Source organism: Myotis yumanensis, unplaced genomic scaffold, assembly GCF_028538775.1.
Source record: "Myotis yumanensis isolate MYYU_CA2020_CCGP unplaced genomic scaffold, mMyoYum1.0.hap1 SCAF_2, whole genome shotgun sequence".
Lineage (NCBI taxonomy): Eukaryota > Metazoa > Chordata > Mammalia > Chiroptera > Vespertilionidae > Myotis > Myotis yumanensis.
The window spans coordinates 75,653,547-75,673,671 of record NW_027223753.1 but is presented as its reverse complement, the minus strand read 5'-3'; the positions used below and the strand labels follow the sequence as shown (position 1 = coordinate 75,673,671).

Genomic DNA, 20,125 nt, shown 5'->3' with positions numbered 1-20,125 from the left:
TGTTTTCCTGGCATGATTTGGGCCCTTTAATTTGTGTGGAACAATGTCTGAATAGCACAACATACCTAAGTATTGTTGCTGATCAAGTTCATCCTATCATGTTGATGGTGTATCCCAATGGAGATGGCTTCTTCCAACAAGACAATGCGCCATGCCAAGGTGCTCATATTGTGCAGGAGTGGTTTCAAGAACATGAGGGAGACTTTACCTTGCTTAGGTGGTCCCCACAATCACCAGATCTCAATCCAATTGAGCATTTGTAGGACGAAGTTAAAAGAACCATCAGGCAACTGGTTCCACAACCATCAAATCTCACAGAACTGGACAGTGCTATTCATCAGGCATGGTGACAGATTCCTGGCATCACCTTTCAACATCTCCTGGAGTCAATGCCAAGAAGAATCTTGCAGCAGTATTGAAGGCAAAAGGTGGCCCAACGAAGTCATAATAATCTGGCCACTCAGTATAGATGCAAACACACATGTTTACACACACTTTGTTTATATTTATTCTATATCTACCTATAGGTTGAAAATCATTAATTCATACTAATTTCTCCACTTCCAATCCAACCCCATAGGTTTATTCTACTTTTCTCCTATTATGTATTTCTAATTCATACCTCCCTTTTGTGATAGTGAAAAAACATGTGAACTGTAAACTGAATTGTTTCTCCCAAAATCCATATGTTGAAGCCCTAACCCCTACGCAATGGCATTTGCTGACAGGCTTTTGGGAGCTGAATAGGTTGGGGTGAGGTCAGGGAGGTGGTACCCTCCTGACGGATTTAGTGCCGGCAGTGCCCAGACTCCCCACCAGGTGAAGGCACAGAAGCCAGGAAGAGCCCCTCCCCCATTTCCCCACTCAGCTAGAGCATGCTGACATGCCGATCTCAGCCTCCAGAACCATGAAAATAGAATATTAGGTTGTTTCAGCTACTTCGTCTATGGTATTTCATTACGGCAGCCCAAGCTGACTAATACACGTGGTTTCCATTACTCTTAATATACTTAGTTATCTGACTGTTCTCCCTCATTTAGGTTCCAACCCTCCACACTGAGCCACCCTTCCATGGGGACAACCTCCTCAGCTTACTTGGGCTCTGACATCCCATTCTGAGATGTCATCATCATGTCTCACTCCCTCCCCCCCCCTTCCCCCCCCCCCCCCCACACACACATACTGTGAAATTCTACTTTTGTCTTCTTCATCTAATGGCTTTGGGACCAATTGTTCAGGAAGAGAAGGAAATAGATTTCTTTACTTCCCTAAATTATCACTTGATCATTTGGAGAGATGAGCTTTATCAAATGAAAGTCTGAAAAGTGTTTTCTAATCACATATTTGAAGCTGGAAGGAGCCTTAAAGGTAATCTAATTCAACCATCTTATTTTATTTAATAATTATTCAATTTCTAGGGGTAAATTTTCTTACTTTGACTAAAGAGAAATTGAGTCTTATTAAATAAAACAAAAAACTTTTGGCCCACCTGGTGTGGCTCAGTGGTTGAGCTTCAACTTATGAACCAGAAGGTCACTGTTCAATTTCTGGTTGGGGCACATGATTCCCAGTGTGTGGTGTGCAGGAGGCAGCCGATCAATGATTCTCTATCATCATTGATGTTTCTCTCTCTCTCTCTCTCTCTCTCTCTCCCTTCCTCTCTGAAATCAATAAAAGATTTTTTAAAAAAAACTTTTGCATTGGAGCTGTGATTATAAAGAAACTTCTAGAATCAAAACTGCTTTATAGAAATTCCTTTTTATTTATAGAAGGTCCATGGTTACCTGAAATGATGGAAGAACTAATGCTATGTAGCATTTTTAAGTAATCCATGGCTATTTATGTAATTTCTTCATTCCATTCAATGCATTTCTTCTGCCCCTGCTTTGCATTTCTAGCAGAGGGACTTGGAGAAGCCAGTGAACTGCATTATAGCTGGAAAATTTGTTTTGTGAGAAGCTAAAGCAGGAAGGGGCACTGGCATTATTCTATAAACTAATATAAAACTAAGAGACACTGAATTAATTTTATTACTGTCCCCCAAAACAGGACATGTGATGTAACAAACACAACAAAACAGGACATGTGATGTAACAAGTGTAAATGCGTTTACAGAGTGATGGGAAAGGAAACTACAATGAGACCACACAGGAAAATCTAGGCTGCACAGAAACACACATGTTTCTAACTGGGGAACCGTGTAGAGCCGGGTCTACAAGAGAGACTACAGACAAGTGTGTGCCTTAAAGATGAAGCAGATCTTGGGATGAGGTGGCAGAGAGAGAGCTAACTTCAGGATAAATAGAGAAAAGCAACAAAGAAGCCAATGCCTCCAAGAGCAGGATTTGATTGGGGAAGGGAGGGACTTAGGAAAGTGCAGTCAGAGAACAGAGCCTGCCTGGAGAAATTGAATGGATTTATGACTCTCCGGCCACGAAGCCTTTTAGATGATGCATTTCAGATAGCACTGAGATCAATTGTAAATAGAATAGAAAACCCAACGGCAGTGACTTAAAGGGATAGGAATGGATTTTTCTTATTAGGAGTTTGGAGGTTAGTGGTTGCTGGCAGTGGTTCAATAGCTCACAAATGTGGGATCAATGTCTGTGATTCTCTTGGCCTTTTCCTTCATGGCTCCGAGGTGGCTATTATAGCTCTAGGCATCACATCTGCATTTAGGACAGGAAGAAAGGAAAAGTGGTGTCTCAAGACGTATTTATCAATCTTTATCAGAAAAACAAAAGGTTATCCAGAACCCTGCTCCATCGCCACCCTCAGCAGATATCCAACCACTGCACATCAGCTAGAATTTTCACATCATCACTTCTTTCTGCAAGGAAAGCTGGAAAAGTGAGTCATTAACTTTCCCAGCTCCTGTGGTGGGGACAAGACGGGAAAAGGTGATTGGGGGTCGAGGCCAAACAATCTATTTGTCTGCCACGAGAAGATTGATTGATTAGTTTCCATTTACCATTTTGAAGATAAAAGAAGTTTTAGTTGGAGATAGAAAAAAGTTTTTAACCCTCCAGTCGGTTACTGAGGCAGACAGTGATGCCTCTATCCCTGAAGACCTTCAAGTTGAGAAATACTCAATATTACGTATCTTAGAAGATTTAGACATTCAGTTGCCTAAAGCCTGAATCGGGTGGTTTTGTTAGGTCTATGATTATTGGATTCACTATTTCAAAGCTTTACATTTCCTAGCTCTTGAAACACTGTGAAATACAAATCAATACAGAAGGTTACTCCTTTTTCATCGGTCCTTCTCCCTGCTCCATCCACTTCACTGGAGAAATGCCAATGGCACCTTTTGCTTGTAGAGGTTCTAAGGCTAATGCTGTTTCTCTTAATTAAAACTAGTTTCAGGTATGCCAAGAAAAAAGAAAGCCAGGCCAGTATGGTTCCATGGTTGAGCATCAACCTATGAACCAGGAGGTCATGGGTCAGGGCGCATGCCCTGTTTACAGGCTCAATTCCCAGTAGGAGGCGTGTAAGAGGCAGCTGATGAATGATTCTCTCTCCCTTCCTCTCTGAAATCAATAAAAAATAATAATATATTTTAATAGGCAAACAGAACTGGATAAATGAGGTATAACTAAAAGATCAGGAAATCAAGATTTGTTTAGTTTACCAAAATGCATTTGGATAAAGCTGAAAATTGATCTAAGACCCTATTAGGTGAATGTGAAGCAATTACTCGAATACGATGTGGGCATTTTACAGCAGAGTCACAGAACTTTCCTAGACATAATATTATACAAGATTATGTGTTATGCTTACCTCTTAAGTAAACACATTTGTGAATTGCTTGGCAAACGTTTGGAGAGCCCAGGGTTTATTTCTGCTTCACATTGCACTGTAGTCTTGGCTACACAAGGTTCCCTAATGGCAACAACTAACCTTTTCCAGACAAGCCTTCATGCCCTGGGGCAAAGAAGACAATGGCCCATTGTGAACTTACACAAGATGTGCAAATGTGATGCAATTTTGATGTACCAATGGCCTGACCTTCACAAACTCACCAGAGGTTCCAGCTAGCCTAAACCTGTCAGCCAGAAAGCATGAGGAAGATTGAGGTAAATTCCCTTTTCTTAACCACGTTTAAAGATGATCTAAAAGATACTTTCTTCCCCTCTGGTCTTTGAAATGACCACAGTGAGAATTGGTTTCACAATAACCAAACAAATAATCTCTTTCTTTCACACACATTGATTTTTATTCCATTGCTAGATTAGTTTAGGGAAACATATCTGCTTCTTAGTGCTTCTGTAGAATTTTGATAGCTGAAAGCTCTTGTCACCATGCACCAGGCTCTATGCGAGGTAAACCACAAGTTATCTCAAACTCATTTCATCCATTCAACAGATTTCTACTGAACACCTGCTTATGAGCTGGTATTCTAAGTGTTGGAGATATATGGTATTGTGAACCCTTCAACATTACAAAGTAGTAGTTATTATCTGCATTGCAAAAATTAAGAAACTTAGGCCCAGAGAAATAAACAACTTCTCAAGGTCACACAGACCGTCCATGGCAAAGCTGGGTTGAGAGCCAGGTCTTTTTCATTCCATAGTCCACACTTTTTACCCAGTATCTCCCTGCCTTCCTGATATCAGCTGGCCTTATTGTAACGGCCCATCATTGTAAATGCATGGAATCTTTTTGTTGTTGTTTTAGTCCTCACCCCAGGATATTTTTCCATTAATTTTGTTTTTAGAGAGAGTGGAAGGGAGAGGAAAAGAGAGAGAGAGAAACATCAATGTGAGAGAGACGCATCACATTGATTGGTTGCCTCCTACATGGGGATGGAGCCTGCAACCCAGGGACATGCCTGTGACCAGAATGGAACCAGGGATTCTTCAGTCTGTGGGTCAACGCTCTATCCACTGAGCCAAACAGGCTATGGCATGAAATCTTTTCTGAGACTACAATGCGTGATCATTTACAATTACTCTGCCAAAACAGTTCATGCTGATGGGATGAGAATTCAAATGGGGACTCTGCTTTTGATAACTTGGTATAAAAGTTCACTCAGTCTTTCCTCCCTAAACCATTTATCTTCAAAATTTGACTTCAGAAACCTGTATGTTGTAGAAATGCTAACCCACGCTTCCACTAATTGTCCCCCAGGCTGGCCTCGGCCTGGGAGTTAGGTAGGTCCTGGGAGGAATATCCTCAGAGGGGTGAGGAAAGAACCCGAGTCTGCAGTCAGGAGCTGAGTTTCTGATCTGCTGGGGTCCAACCCCAACAGGTCCAGGGGTCCCCAAAGGTGTGGACGGAGTCAGCGAAGAAGGAATGACATGGAGGTAGCATTCAGTTGATCAGCAGCCTAGCCAGGATCTCCAGCCAAGTTCTGCTCAGGTTCTAGCCAGGGTCTCCAACCATGTTCTGTCTGGGTCCTCCAGGCAAGTTCTGTAGCCAGGTTCTGTCCAGGATCTTTTGCCATGTTTTCTTGCTAGGTTCTGTCTCTAGGTTCTGTCTCTAGGTTCTGTCTTTAGGTTCTTCAGCCAGGTTCTCTCGCTAGGTTCTGTTTCTAGGTTCTGTCTTCTGTTGTCTTGTTACATCTGTATTTATACCAGTTGATTTTAATACTGTCAATTTCTATTCCAAAGGTTAGGGTGTTGTTTCTTATCTCCATTCCAGGGAGTAAAGATTATGTAGCTTAAGCATGATTGTTCTTAGCTAAAGTGATTAACTACCGCCTGACACTTAGTTAAGGGGTTTTATTCCCTCCCTAACTTCAGGGAAAAATTCCTACCTGGGGAAACAACCTTTCTCGGAGAGGTGACCTTGGTTAAAACACATAGCACCAAGAAGGGGAGCAAACATATTAAGAACAGTATGCCATATACGCCAGGTCCCTTGAAACATATGTTGTGCAGATGTTTCTTCTCTGCAGTGACTGTGTCAAGCAGCAAGAATGGACCAGCTCCCGGCACTGATCTGCTGGCTCCCCGGCTGCCTGACTTAAATCCCGAGTGCTCCAAGCATATGGGTGTGAGAAACAATGAGACACGATCTGAGAGCCATTTGAAATTGGACAGTAATGTATCAAGGATGACTGTTATCTAGCTCACAAAGCAGAAGGGACTGAAAATTAAAGGCAGCACGAAAGAGCACTTCAGCTCAACTCTCCAAAATCCTAAAAACGTCATTTAATTAAAGACTCCAGGGAGGTGCGATGAAATTAAGCGCTGTCACAGCCCCTTTCTTCCTGGTATCTGAGGCATGAGATTCTGAAGAGTGTTCATTCTCCTTGAGCATAAACACAACCATGGTTAAGAGTGGATCCTTCTTGCCTCCCAGTCTTCTAAAACCCAAGTATGATGACTTAGCAGAGAAAAATATCAGGTGAGACATCGAGCACAGTTTCTGAATGGAAAGTGTGCAGTGGGTCGGAGGAAAGTGGAGGGCAGCCAGTTTCCGCGTGCTTGGTGAGCCCTGAATCACCTCCATGTGCGGTGGACCAGAATTACAGAGGCAGGTTTTGAAATGTTCTGAGGCCCAGGGAGGAAGACAGGTAGGAAAGAGGCCAGAATGAGTGGTGTTGCCCTAAAGTCCTAGTAAATGGCATAAGAACCCTCTGATCCGCCGCTCCAGCCGAAAGGCAGGGTGCCTCCCCAGGCCATTTGCTCATCTTCCCAAAGCACCTGTCCAAAACCTGGCCTTTATTCCTTCCCCTCCTCAGCCTACTCCACATTTCCAACCAGCTCATTTATCTCCAGGTTTTATGCTATCATTTCTAACTTTCTTATAACTCCTACTTGGAGAGATCAGCCCTTAGCCAAAGGCACCCAGAGTCTTCGAGAGACTGCTCTAGAAAGACAGAGCCCTGTAATGCAAAAAAGGAAAACAAGAAAAGAGTGGTGCCAGGAGCGGGTAAGAGGAACTGGGCTTCTGTTCTGGCTTTCTATGACGTCTTAGGCAAGGCTTTTACTTCCCTGAGCAGTTTCCACCTCCGTAAAAGTGAGAATTAGCCTTGTTTGTTTGTTCCATACAAATCGAATGTGATGTTTGTGGAACTGCTTGAATACACTACAAATATCAACAGTCCTGTTCCCACCCCAATGTTCCTATGACAAATGCAGTCATTGAGCCAATGATTATTGAATATTTGTGATGGGCACACGGGGCTGAGGTCTGGAGCTACAACAATAAATCTGGCCTGTTCCCTGAGTTCAGCATGTAAATGGACAATTAAAATATACTCTGCTAAATCTCATAAGTGAACATCAGAAATGTGCCCAGCTCAGATGGAGGGTTTTGCAGGGTGATAGATAACAGAGGAGCTAAATCTGGAAGGATGATAGAATTCACTAGGAAAGGGGCAGCGGGGAGGGGGGGCGGGTGTTAAAGGTCTTTCCAGGGTACAAAAACTGAAAAAATGAAAGCGAGGAAAGGTTAGAGTGTTGCAAGTATCTCAGTGTAGCTGGGGCCTAGGGTGACGGGAGCGCGGGCGCTGACCCTGGAGGGTCAGGAGGGAGGCACGCCTTGGGTGGCATGCTGCCCGCTCATGGTGATATCTACAGTGCTCATGAGGTGCCAGGTACTTTTCTAGTATATCACATTTATTAACTCTTTTAATTCTGCCAACAACGCATGAAGTCAGTTCTATTATTACCCCTTGCTATGGAAGAGGAAATCAAAGCTCAGATAAGCTAAGTAATTTGCCCAAGGTTATACAACTGGGGAGTTTGCCAACCAGTTAGGTTTTGCCCTAAGATGACTAAATAGCCACTTAAGATATTTTCAGCAGGTTTGGAGGGGCTGGTTTCGGTTTACTTCTATTTATTCTAGTGCCCGTTTCCAGTCTTTTAAGCAATTTCTTGGCAATTTGCATAAATGATAAAGTATATGTCAATATATCATGTGGAAATTTATGTTATTTGCTTACATCATGATTAACTGTCTCTTGAGTTTATCAATAAAGTAATCCAGTAATTGAAGTCTTCTGGGATGGGGTAGATCATAAATGGAAATTTAGACTTAATGATGGATTATACTTAATGATCAATTAGCTTGGCTAATTTTACTTTTCTTCCTTTTCCCTAACAATCTTTTCTGAGGGATACCTAGAAGAATCAGTAGACTTGAAAAATACAGAAACTTATAAATAAGGCACAATATGTACAAAAGCCTTAAGCTATTTGGACTCCTTTCCTAGTGATTTCATTTGTAAGAATTTATCCTAAGCAGATGCTCAAGCATACTAGGTTACACATACACAAATAGTGAAGTCCTCCTGATACATGGGCACCATGGAACTTTTCCAAACAAATTAAGTCTGGCTTATTACCACCAGCTAGGGTTGGTGGGAGGCTCAATCATTTTTCTGAGTCCTGGTTTTCTTCTTTCATCCCTTGAAATTGTGGGGAATCCTTGGGCTTAAATAGTACAAGATTTAGGAAAGGTAGTTCCTAGGAGTTTTGCTCTCTATACTTGATACATATTGGAAAGCCTAGCACCTCTGTTGGTGATGGCAAGCCCTCCGGACCAAACTCAGTCACAGGAATGTAGAGTAGTTCCAAGACATCACACAGCCCCCATTCCAAGTTCTGCCACCTCCAGGATGCCGCCACCAGCTTCCTGCCACCCCCACCTCCCGAGGATTTCTTCCCTCCTGAGAAATCCCCACCTCATTCTCAGAGTGAGAATATCCTACCCTTCCTCCTACTTCTAGACTGGCCCTTTTCCCTCATGACTCTAGATGTCCACAGCCTCTAACCCTTCCCTACCTAGAACTCCCAGTCGACTCACCTCCCTGAGGACACACTTGAAAACAAGGGCCTGTTGACTTGCCCCTGGGACCAAGGAAAGTCCAGATGGCCAGGACTCAGAGTCCCCTGCAGGTCCTTGGGGAGAGAAGGAAAGAAAGACTTGTTATTTTATAATGAACCCATGGCCTAGAAAACAAGCCCCGTTTATTCTCAATGTATTCTGCCACATTCAAATTTTAACATCATTCAATTACACCTATAATAGTGAAAATCTGGAAAAGCTTAAATGTCCCACTAATGGGGTTATATATTGAAATAATATACAGCAATTAAAGGGCTCTGTTTTTAAAAACCATTACAGTGACTTGGAAAGACACTCTTGATATACTTATTTTTTAAAAGTAGGTTGCAAAGCAGAATATGCAATTGAAGTCCACTCTTTAGAATTTATTTACACACACCATACACAGTTATATCATGGACAATCAGTGCTTGTCTCAAGAGTAGTGGAATTGTGATTGAGGTTTATTTTTCTTTGTATGCTCTGCACATTTCCCAATTTCCTTCATTTATTTGCAATACTTCTGTAATGACAGTGCGCAGTGCAATGATGGTGTGTGAGGGGGCGGGGGCAAGGAGGATTGGCCCCTTTTCTGTAGCAGTGAACTCACTTCAGTAATGACCTATCTTGACAGACTTATTGTCTGAGAATAAGAAGTTAACTTTCAAAGGGAATAACAATGTGAAAAACAACATCTAACATACAGAAGGGGCAGGACAAAAACGTAAACATTTATCAGGACAACTGTACTGTAATATTTCTTTTAAGTTCTGTTTGTTTCTTCTTTAGAAATATAATAAAAGACATAAATATATTTTTATTTTGGCCAAAATCAGCTCTTAGGCACTGTGCAACCTTCTGAAATAAGGATATTTTAACATCTGTGTTGGATGGAAGATCTTTTATTAATTCACTGAGTGATTGGGCACAACTCAACCACCTCTCTGAACTTTAATTTTCTCCTCTTTCATTTTTATTCTGATATTTAACAAATGCTTCTACAGCAGCTACTACACACCAGCCACTCTCCTAAGTGTTTTGTAAACATTAACTGAATTGATCTTCATTCCTACCTTATGAGAAGGGCAGGTTTGTCCCTACTTTATGTATGAGAAAACTGAGACCCAAAGAGGGATTAAAAGTGCATCAAAGGTCACACACATAGTGAGCAACAAAATCAAGATTCAAATGCTAGACTTTGTTATATTCTCCCCTGTGTTTTTTTTTTGTGCTGAACTAAATGACATTAATATGCCCGCCATTTCTTGTGTGTAAAACACCTGCACAGCCCAGGCACATTCCCTCAACATACTTCCGGAATCTCTTTTTGTCCCGTGAATTTTCTTTTGTATAACCCAATTAGAAAATTATCCTATTTATTCCAGAATTTATTTTATGAAACAATGACTCTCCTTTCCTTGGGTATCAATTTTTTAACTTCTCTGTTTTCTAATCACCTCTTCAGTACTAAATACTAAATTTAGTGCAGTGAAAGAGAGACTGTGTCTTCAGGCAGCTCAATAAAATGGGTCCATAGCCTTCACTGTGGCCATCCTAACTATAGCCTACCTAATACAGCTAGCTGCTGGCTTTCTGGCTAGTTTAAGTACAAAAAACAACAACAGTTTACCTCTTTGATATGCCAGAAGGAAAGAGAAAAAGAAAGATAAGAGGGAGTTCAGGGGTCAGCCGGGGGGAGGGGGGGGGGGGGGCAGGGGGTGTGGGGGGGGGGGGGAGGAGGAAGAGGAAAAGAGAACTAATTTTACATTTTTACATATAGAATGTTCTATATGAAAATATGAACTTCAAATTTCTAGAATTTACTAATTTTAAGAAAAATTTTAAATTAAAAATGTCAACTAGAGAATGGGCTTCCTAGATTTTAGTGACCAAACACCCTTCTTCCCTTTGTACTAATGGAAAAGATTTACTTGGCCACTAATATATAACCATGACCAACCAACCAGGTTTTTGGAGAACTGAGACCTTCACAAACCCTAGCTCAGTTGCAGGCCTTACCCAGCCATTGCAGGGCCTGGGCAAAGTACATGTGGAGGCCTCCAATACCATATTTCTAAATATTTAAAAGATACAAATCAAGCCAACATGGTGTTAACGAAAATAAATTCTACTCTCTTTCCTTGACAAATACACCTTCCTAAGACCAGGATTGAACTTAGGGTTCTCCCCTGCTCTGGAGTTCCGTGCCTGAATGTGGCACAGTGTGGACAGTTACCTCTGGCCTGACTCCCTCCTCTGCCCACTCCCAGCTCTTTCTTGCATTAGACACAGCTTCTCCCACACACGTGGATACTCCAGCCCACCTGAGGCTTCTCCCCAGCAGCCTCCTCTGTTCACCTCTGAGGTCTAGGAGTGCATGCAACTGGCAGCACTCTTCACCCTCAGCCATGCAGGTTGGAGGTGCAGAGATGTGTGTGTGGGCATAGAGGGCACCAGAGTCGGGATGTTCTAGGAACAAGGTGAGGCACAGGCTCTGGGTGAACATGTCTCCTCTACCCATTGACTTCCTGTCCCATTGGGAGGGCTGGGACAGGGAATGACAATGGAGGGGCAGAGCAGGGTCCTCTGAAATGCAGCTCTCAAGAAGGGGGAAGGGGACCAGGGAAGAGCCTCTCTTGCTGAAAACTGTGTTTCTCTGGTAGATCCTCGGTCACCTGCTATGCTTTGTGGGATAGAAAGGGTTAGGAGATGATGTGGAAGGAATTAATCTTCCGTGAAGCTGGTCTTTGGCCCTCCTAAAGGGAAAATCCCTCTTTTCTCCCCTTTTGTTAAAATTAAATTAAACTTACGCTTGTATATATTCCACTATTGATTTTATAGTAATAGAATTCTGAAAGAAGGAGGGTAGTGTCATGGGGACACTGAAGGAAACCCTGGAGCACTCACATAGAAGAGCTTAATCATTCACTGAGTTCTAGTGGTCATTTCTGCTCCACCAGGCGCTAAAAGCTGAGGGCTTTTTAGACCTTAAAAATGGGGAACATGTCGGGCCAGTGTAGCTCAGTGGTTGAGTGTTGACCCATGAACCAAAAAGTCACGGTTCAATTCCCAGTCAGAGCACATGCCTGGGTTGCAGGCTCAATCCCCTGTAGGGGGCATGTAAGAAGTAGTCAATCAATGATTCTCTGTCATCATTGATGTTTCTATCTCTCTTTCTCCCTCTCCCTTCCTCTCTGAAATCAATAAAAAGGTATTTTGAAAAAGTGTGTGCGTGGGCGGGGGGGGGGGGCAGGGACTTTAATGGGACGTCCATCAAGATAAGCAAATGTGGACATAGGAAGAGAGGTCAGTCTGCTAGAATCTGTTAGATGATCCCAACTGAGGGCCAGTTGAATTCTATGATGATGGCACCTTCTGTTAGTACATATGCTGCTGCTGCTGATGATGATGATGATAGTAATGACACTAACATACAATGAGTACCAAGTAGGTGCCAGGCACTGTGCCAAATACATTATATATACTGAATAAAATGTAATATAATTATATATGTTGTATAACATACATTTTATGTATATACAACTTACCTATTATATAACATATACAAATGTAATGTAATACAGAAAGTCTTGAAGAAGTGAAGCTTCAAATGGTTCAGTAACTTGGCCTGGAATAATGCATTGGTTGAATGGTTAGTCTTCCTATAGAGCCTAAATCTTAACCAGTCTGTTATTGCCAATTAGTGCTTTATAAAAATAGGCAAGTTGGCAGAATTCCAGCCAAAGATAGACTCAGCCATAACTACGTAATGATATCTTTACCTACTATCTGATGAAAGCTTTAGGCATGCTGAACTGAATGAAGAGAGATGGCCTGAGGGAGACACCACCTAGAAAGCAATTGCCATATACACTTGGACCAAAGCCTGGGGAAAGAAAGCTTTGAGAATTTCCTTAACCAGGGTGAGGGCCAGGGCCAGGGTCAGGGGTATAACTTAAAAGGTAGGCCTTGTGCTGCTACTGGGTGGAAGTGCAATGGACCAGAGCTGGTGACTGGATGCTATAGTCCAAACTTAGCAGATTTTGGAAGCATGGAGAATGTCCTCATTCCTAAGACTATCCCAATAAAAATCTTAGAGGAGCTTGGTCTAGGGTTCAGTTGAGAAAGTAATGGATAAATCACATCCACAAGACTGGATCCAAGAGATGGATTCAAGAAGAGGTTGTGAGAGGGCAATTCTTAACTCGTTTTTTGTTAAGACCAAGAAAAACTAAGGTCTTGAAGAGTTCTTATGATTCTTTAAGTCCCCATCTTTGCTTTCCATAACCATTTCCCTGAAATTGAATCTTATAGAATGATTTGAAAAATGAAGAGATTTGTTCTCTTGTTCTGAGAAAAAAAAAATAGGAGTCTGGTGGAAGTAGAAAAGAGAAGGCTGATTGGGCAAAGTAGGGGAGGAAAGGGAAGAGGAAGAGAAGAACCCAAGTAGAAAAATAGTTGGTGATTGTGCAAAAGCAAATGTGTTACTTTTCATGGGCCTGCAGGAGAAAGAAAGTGAAACTGGTTCTAGGAATGGGAAGAGACCTCGGGAATTAATGATGTGTGCCCCGACACCTCTTCCATCCCAGTGCTGGTGCTGAGTTACCAGTGGTCCCCTGCTCCATGCTGAAGACTCACCTGAGGGATGGGGATTGAGGCTGGGAAGGGTTCATATCCCTCCACCATAAACACAGAAATTGTACCTTCCAAATTAGAACTTAGGATCGTGGGAGTTTGCATTCAGCAACACATGTTAAAGAAATAGTGAATGCCTACTGTTTTTCAAAATTCTGTTTTTATCATATATAAAGTTACTTAAAGGGAAGCACTGTAAATAAACAAATATTGAATTTAAATACTTCAGCAGGCATAGCCTTAGAGGTAATGTTGTAGAATGACTTGTACTAAAGTATACTAATATCTTGTACTAAAGTGTACTGATGTGAAATGCATCAAAATATTAAGATGTATTAATGGAGGAACAGAGCCCGGCTGGTGTGGCATCGACCTATGAACAAGGAGGTCATGGTTCAATTTCTGGTCAGTGCACATGCCCAGGTACTGTCTCGATCCCCATTGAGGGTGTGTGAGCAGGAGGTAGCCAATCAATGATTCTCTCTCATCATTGATGTTTCTATCTCTCTCTCCCTCTCCCTTCCTCTCTCTGAAATCAATTTAAAAAACATATTAAAAGCAATAAAATATTTTTTTAAATGGAGGAACAGAGGGGTAGATAGTTGGATATGGTATATATGATCAAACAAGAATAGTAAAATGTTACTCCTAGGGTCTCAGTTATTGTTATATGGGTATTCACAACTTTTCATTCTTTCTGCATGTTTGTAAATTTTCATAAGAAACTATTGAAAGATTTTCTTACTGGAGAAAGGAAGCTCTTTAAAAAGACAGTATACAGACACAAGATTTTCAACCTTTTTGATCATGCCATTTAAAAAAAGCTCACTGAATAATGAGATTGCTTTCTTTTATTTGTACCCATTTCTTTTGTCTCACCTTCCTTTTTCTCTTTGACAGTCTAGTATAGCACAAATATTGGTACTTCATAAAGGCATGTTTCGTTACTCCATACTTGAAACTTAGGGGGAATTAATACTATATGCCATTGGTCTTGTAACATATGCTAATTAGAAAAATCCCATATCAACTATGAATATTCCAGTTGACTATGTGAAATACATCTATTCACCACAGTACTTGTTAACTAGTTAACAAATATTAAGTATATATGTATATATATATATATATATATATAGAGAGAGAGAGAGAGAGAGAGAGAGAGACTCTCTCAAGAAGTTTATTTCTCTAAGCTGGACCTTAATAATGAGATGATATCTAAAATACACTAATGTCCAGAAAAAACTGCAATTATTAAATGATCAAGTGTACACATTCTATCTTAAAGTGGGAGGCGTTCTTGTGGATCCCATGAGTGTGGTTATGGGCGTTTTAATTCTAAATCACTCCTCATAGCTGCAGTTAGTGCTCTGCAGTGTTGGGAGTTTGGAATAAGGAAGGAGGAGATAATTTTTACCTATCTCTTTCATACCCACCCCACCCCTCCCAAAAGAACCTCAAACAAAACATCATGAGCTACAGAATGCTGTTAAGCCATGATTGTCTGAGATTCATCCAAATTAACCCCTAATAGTATACTTTCACAGTTGGTTATTTTTCAAAATTACCTGCAACTGCAGTGCTCTTTGTAGATTTTTGCACCTATGGTTATCTAGAGCATTATAAGTAAGATATGTCCATAAATAGTAGAAATAGTTGTTAATAATAGATTACAAGTTATCTAATGAACTTATTTAAACATACTATGTTCATTTACATTCAATTGCTTAGAGTTTGAAAAGGAAAGTATATTTAGTTTCAGGGAACTATTGGAGCTTAAAATTTTTAAGTTAGCAGCTCTGTATGATAATTTTTCTTCTTTTTTATGGTAAAACAAGTGAATTTCAATATTAGCAAGTACTAAACACATGATAAGTGGTAGTGGCACTTACATTCTAAAGAAATAAAACAAACCCCTTATTTTCCAAAAATGGAAAGTATAAAGGCTTGAATCATAAGAACTATCAGCTTCAAATTTGCTATTATCAAGTGAATGCAATTAGTTTCTGAGTCCCCCAAAAGTAACAAACATCTGATTTCCAATTATTCTTAGATAATTTTAGGATGCCATTATCACTTAAATATCAAACATGTAAAACAGCTTGCTCACTCAGTGATTAATTACCCTGCTCAAACTTTAACTACTGAAGAGATTTAAAATGCCAGAATTCTAAAAACCCTTTGCAGAATATCCAGGCTATGTTGTTTTTTCTAAGAAAAAAAGAAAACATTTTTGGCACATAGACAGTGGGCTTGTGAAAAGCCCTTTGTCACTAACAGCCAAGCCTCTTTCTGGAAAGATAAGAATAACAGTTTCAGTTATTAGAAATGTGAGCTATCTAAAGAAAACAACATGGTAACATTATTGGTATTTAGCGAATTGCCTACTATTTTTGAACAAACTATTTACTAAGTAAAACTGTTTTCCCATTTCCTTGGAAAAACATTAAGACCTTGAATGTATTTCGATAAAGAGAACAAAAACTATAGTTAAACCACTTTTTAAAATGCCACATTTTCATTTGTATTTAGAAAACACAGGAGGGAAAAAGTTGTTTGTTTCCCTGAGGGTAGTGAGAATAAAAGTAAGCGGGCAGAAAATATAGCACAGAAAGCTTATACCCCTTGAAACAAGACAATGAAGAGCACAATCAGTTATACAAATGATTAGAAATACAACTTACCTCCTCTGACAAAAGCATTTGTGGGGATGCAGGAAGGGGGAAAGCCAGATAACAGATTAAGGAGCCTATCAGAGCTCGGAGTCCCAAGCAAAAAACTCTCCATATGAGACAGGTATGTTTCAGACCTACCTTCTCCCCAAGGATCTTCATCTCTCAGAAATCCCACCTGAGATATTCAAACTTCAATCACTTGACTAGTGGGAACCCACAGACTGTCTTCATGCTACTGAGAGTAATTCCAGAAGTCACCGTGCCCATTAAATGTTTACAGTCTGTTCCCAGAGAGGCTCTATGAACCATGCCTCTTTCTCAGGATGGCAGAACTGCCCCGAGATGAAGTGTGCAGCCTGCCAGAGAAAAAGTTCTCTTTAGGTTCAACTTCTGCTAGAGAGCAATCAGACACAAACAGCGAAAGCATCGTTTAACCACTCAGTCGAACGAACGTACACGCTTTTAATAAAGGCTGCACGAGAGCTATTACTGGATGTGACGTTGCCATCAGAGAAGTTTGTAACACATCACACCAGGGGTTTCAAAAAAGACACAAGGACACCACTTGCACCTTGGCTGCATTTTAAAGCTACTCTCCCAGAATAGAATCTTTCCTCCCTTCCGGTAAACACATGCTTGTATACATTAAAATAAAGAGGGTGTATAAATTAGCAAGAGGATGCTCTCTCGTTATAAGCGAATCAACCCCAAACTCACGACAGGCTCACCATTTCCCCAAACAGGCATTTGGGGTACAGACTTTGGGGAAAAAACAAACACACAAGAATGCAAAAAAATGCAGACCAAACGAAAGAGACACAGTAACCTAGGAGAACGTTCTTAGCTGGGCTTTCAGACGGAAGGTATCACACACGCTGCCGCACTGTTGTTCCGGTGCGAGAAAGATCCAGGGGGGCTAGGCGTGGTGACAGACAATGGGCGCTAACACCACACAGCCAGTCTTAGCAAATTAGGTAAATTAGAGATCATTTGATGGTATCCTATTGTTGCTATTATAATCACAGTCATTCTCCCTGGTAATGATGCTTCGTGATGAAGTGCAGTTCTCACAGGATAATTGTGAAAGATACCGAAAGATGCAGGGATGCAGCATCTGGCTTTAAAAGCTCTTCAGTTTCAAATTGGCATTTTACTTTATCTTGAAAATTTATTAGAGATTCGGGTCATGCCGGTTTGGATGGGAAGGTGAAAGCAGGGTAATTTCACTCTATGAATTATTCAGTCTCAGCCTGGTGAAATTGCCATCCATGAACCGATGCTCTGACAGTCCCTTCACAGAGCCTCCATTACGCTTGTCATTTTTATTTCTTTATCTACCATCTCCTTCTCAGTTACCCAGCTCGTCCCTGAGGGCTCAGCTTCACAAACCAAAGTAGCTCGAATTGGCAATAACCTAAATGTGCTGCAGTCTCGAATCGCTGTCTCCACAGGCTGTCTTTTTTTCCCAAATCATTAAAACCACATCCATGATGATATCTGTGAGGCTGTTCGATCAGATGAATTAAAACACACACACACACACACACACACACACACACACACACGGGCAGCACTGCGAAGAAGAGTTAGGTTCCGCTAACACCACAAGAGAAGATAAAGTGATGCTTTCTGCTTCCTTCTTTGTTGTCAGTGTGACCCATCCTAGTGCATAGCGAGCATCACGCAGACAGGAGCCAGGACTAAAGCAGGCTTGCCTGGCACCCTGATTCACAGCCAGAGCAGATGAAGCCTGCACGGAAGGCAGCCTAATCCAGACAACTGTATACTTAGCGAGCACGATTAGTTAGGAAAATAAGAAGAAGCCATCGGATGACCGAAATTAGACTGCATTCTCCCAGGCTCCACCTGCACCCAGGCTGCATCACAGGCATTGTCCACTTGATGGCTGGTTGGGTCACTGCTAGTCGACAGCTGTCCCTGCATCCAGACAGGACCGGGAGTGACTTAGGTCAGTGAGTCTGGCTTCGCCTTGACACCGTGTTCTAACTGAGGACTGGGGATCTGCGCCAGCTCCCGGACCAGCCTTAACTGTGAGCTGGGAGGGTCGCACGGCGAGCGTCACTTCGGTGGAGTTGCCCGCACAGGCCCCGGCCAGACCCACCGTGGCAAGCAGTGGGCAAGCAGCGTCTCCTTCGTCCTAGCTTTATTCCTGCAGGTCTGGTGGCCTGGCATAAGGAGCCCCCAGACCATTCCCACCGGTGGTGGGAAACCAGCCGCGCTCCGCCAGGCAGCTTGGCTACAAGGCTCCGAGCAGTACCTGCTCTGCTGACAATTCACGCTGCCAAGTTAGAAGCCGCCGCGTGCATGCAGACTGCTTCTCTGCTGCTGGCTACACAAAGGTAAATACTCCTCATGCAAGAAATGCTAAGCGGTAGCAGGAAAAGAACACTTTAAAACTCTGGCGCTTTGTGCCTCGCTGTCTGCCTTGGCTCTGTCGCATTGCGACCAGGAAACTGCAGGACCGGAGCTCCGGCAGTTGAGATACTGCAGACCGCAGCAGCTCTGACACGGCAGTCAGCTGACTGGCAGGGTGTTCCCCTGCAGTGTACTCCACAGAATCAGGCCAGTGGCTACGGTGGCAGCAGACAGATGACCTGGATTGTGAAGCGTGGCTGCAGGAGGGCAGCCTCTCTCCATCCACACGTGGCAGCGATCCTGCACTCCTGGCTGGGACATCTTCCATGGCTTCTCTCTCAGGCAGAGTGTTTAACTCACAGCCTCAGGACTTAACTATTTCTGTCCTGCTTGCTAAGATGGCAGGTCATTCTGGGGGTGGCCACACCAATGGGAAAACAGGTTAAAATCATCACAGTCCCTATCGTTTTGGGTTAGTTTCAGTGTCAGAAGAAGAATCAGGGGAGAATGAATGCCTGTCCACGTTGTTGCTTTAAAAGCACACTTCTTTTTTTAACAGGTAGAAATTGCCTTAAGCTACCAGCATGCTGTAATGAACTGGTAAATTGTGCCTAATGGAATGGCAAGAGCAATAGGAAAAAACGGACAGGTAAATTAGTCCAGAAGTAACCTTCAATCATGGTCTGGTTGCTCTAACGCAGTGTGCATGCTCTGTTGCAAAACGTAGGTTGTGCATCCCAATTAATCTAACAATGGAGCGAAAGCCTTAGATGGTATTACCCCAGTGAGTTGAGGAATGCTAAAATAAGAAGGCAGTCATTACCAGGCACTTGTTTAATGACTGTAATCATACGGAATTAATTTAACTTGCTGCAATATTTAACGGAAAGTCAATTATAAATTTGTGCTAAAAGAATAACAATACCAGAATTTGCATAGCACCTTCCTCCTAGGAGACATCCTCTGAAGGCAGGCTCACATCCTCCACACGTCCAGGGCACTCAGAACGCGCCAAGTGCTCCACAGAGCCATCCATGGGCAGGAGCTTATGATCTGAGCCTGGATGGCATGAATTGTGTGACTAGCATACAGAGGATGACCACATTGACCTAGGCCCGTCACTCTGTGGCTTCAGGGATGCTTTTTCCCATTTGTGCTTTATGGATTTTATGAATTTTTCTGTTTGCTTCTTATTTGGTTCTCTTGACATGAATCCTGCTCCAAAGAAGAAGTTTGTAGATGGCAAACAGAGAGGTCAGGACTAGATGAAAGAGCATCGTTTGCAGAATGATAGAAGTTCTGTGAGTGTTAAGTGACATTTAAAGAAAGGTCTGATCTACTTAGAGGTGGTAGGCTTCAGGAGTGAGCTTAGGCCCTGGCTGAGGGATGGTCCCTGGAGAGGACCCCTCATAGGCTGCTCTTCTACACCTTTTCCAGCTCTCCTTAGAGAACCCAAGGCTCATAAATCTGCCTTTCAAAGCCTGCTGTGAGGAAATGAGTCCCAAATGATACAAATAACCAATAACTAAATTTTTTTTATTACAGTTTACATTCAATATTACATTAGCTTCAGGTGTACAGTATAAAGGTTAGACATTTTGATAACTTACAAAGTGACATCCCGGGAAGTCTAGTACCCACCCTGGCACCATACATAGTTA

At 42.1% G+C, this 20,125-nt stretch overlaps 1 long non-coding RNA gene across 3 annotated transcripts; it reads right to left on the bottom strand.

Annotated features, from left to right (window-relative positions):
• Nucleotides 1-1,839: 1,839 nt before the first annotated feature.
• LOC139003590 (uncharacterized) lies at nucleotides 1,840-18,266 on the bottom strand. 3 transcript variants are annotated; one of them, XR_011470270.1, is made up of 4 exons: nucleotides 16,893-18,266; nucleotides 16,227-16,444; nucleotides 8,758-8,852; nucleotides 1,840-2,669 (listed from the first exon to the last, which is right to left on the bottom strand). It is a non-coding gene; the product is annotated as an uncharacterized lncRNA (long non-coding RNA). The 3 variants fall into 3 exon arrangements; XR_011470268.1 differs by having other exon boundaries at nucleotides 16,227-18,266; XR_011470269.1 differs by lacking the exon at nucleotides 1,840-2,669 and adding an exon at nucleotides 6,358-6,497 and having other exon boundaries at nucleotides 16,227-18,266.
• Between the last annotated feature and the right edge of the window lie 1,859 nt (nucleotides 18,267-20,125).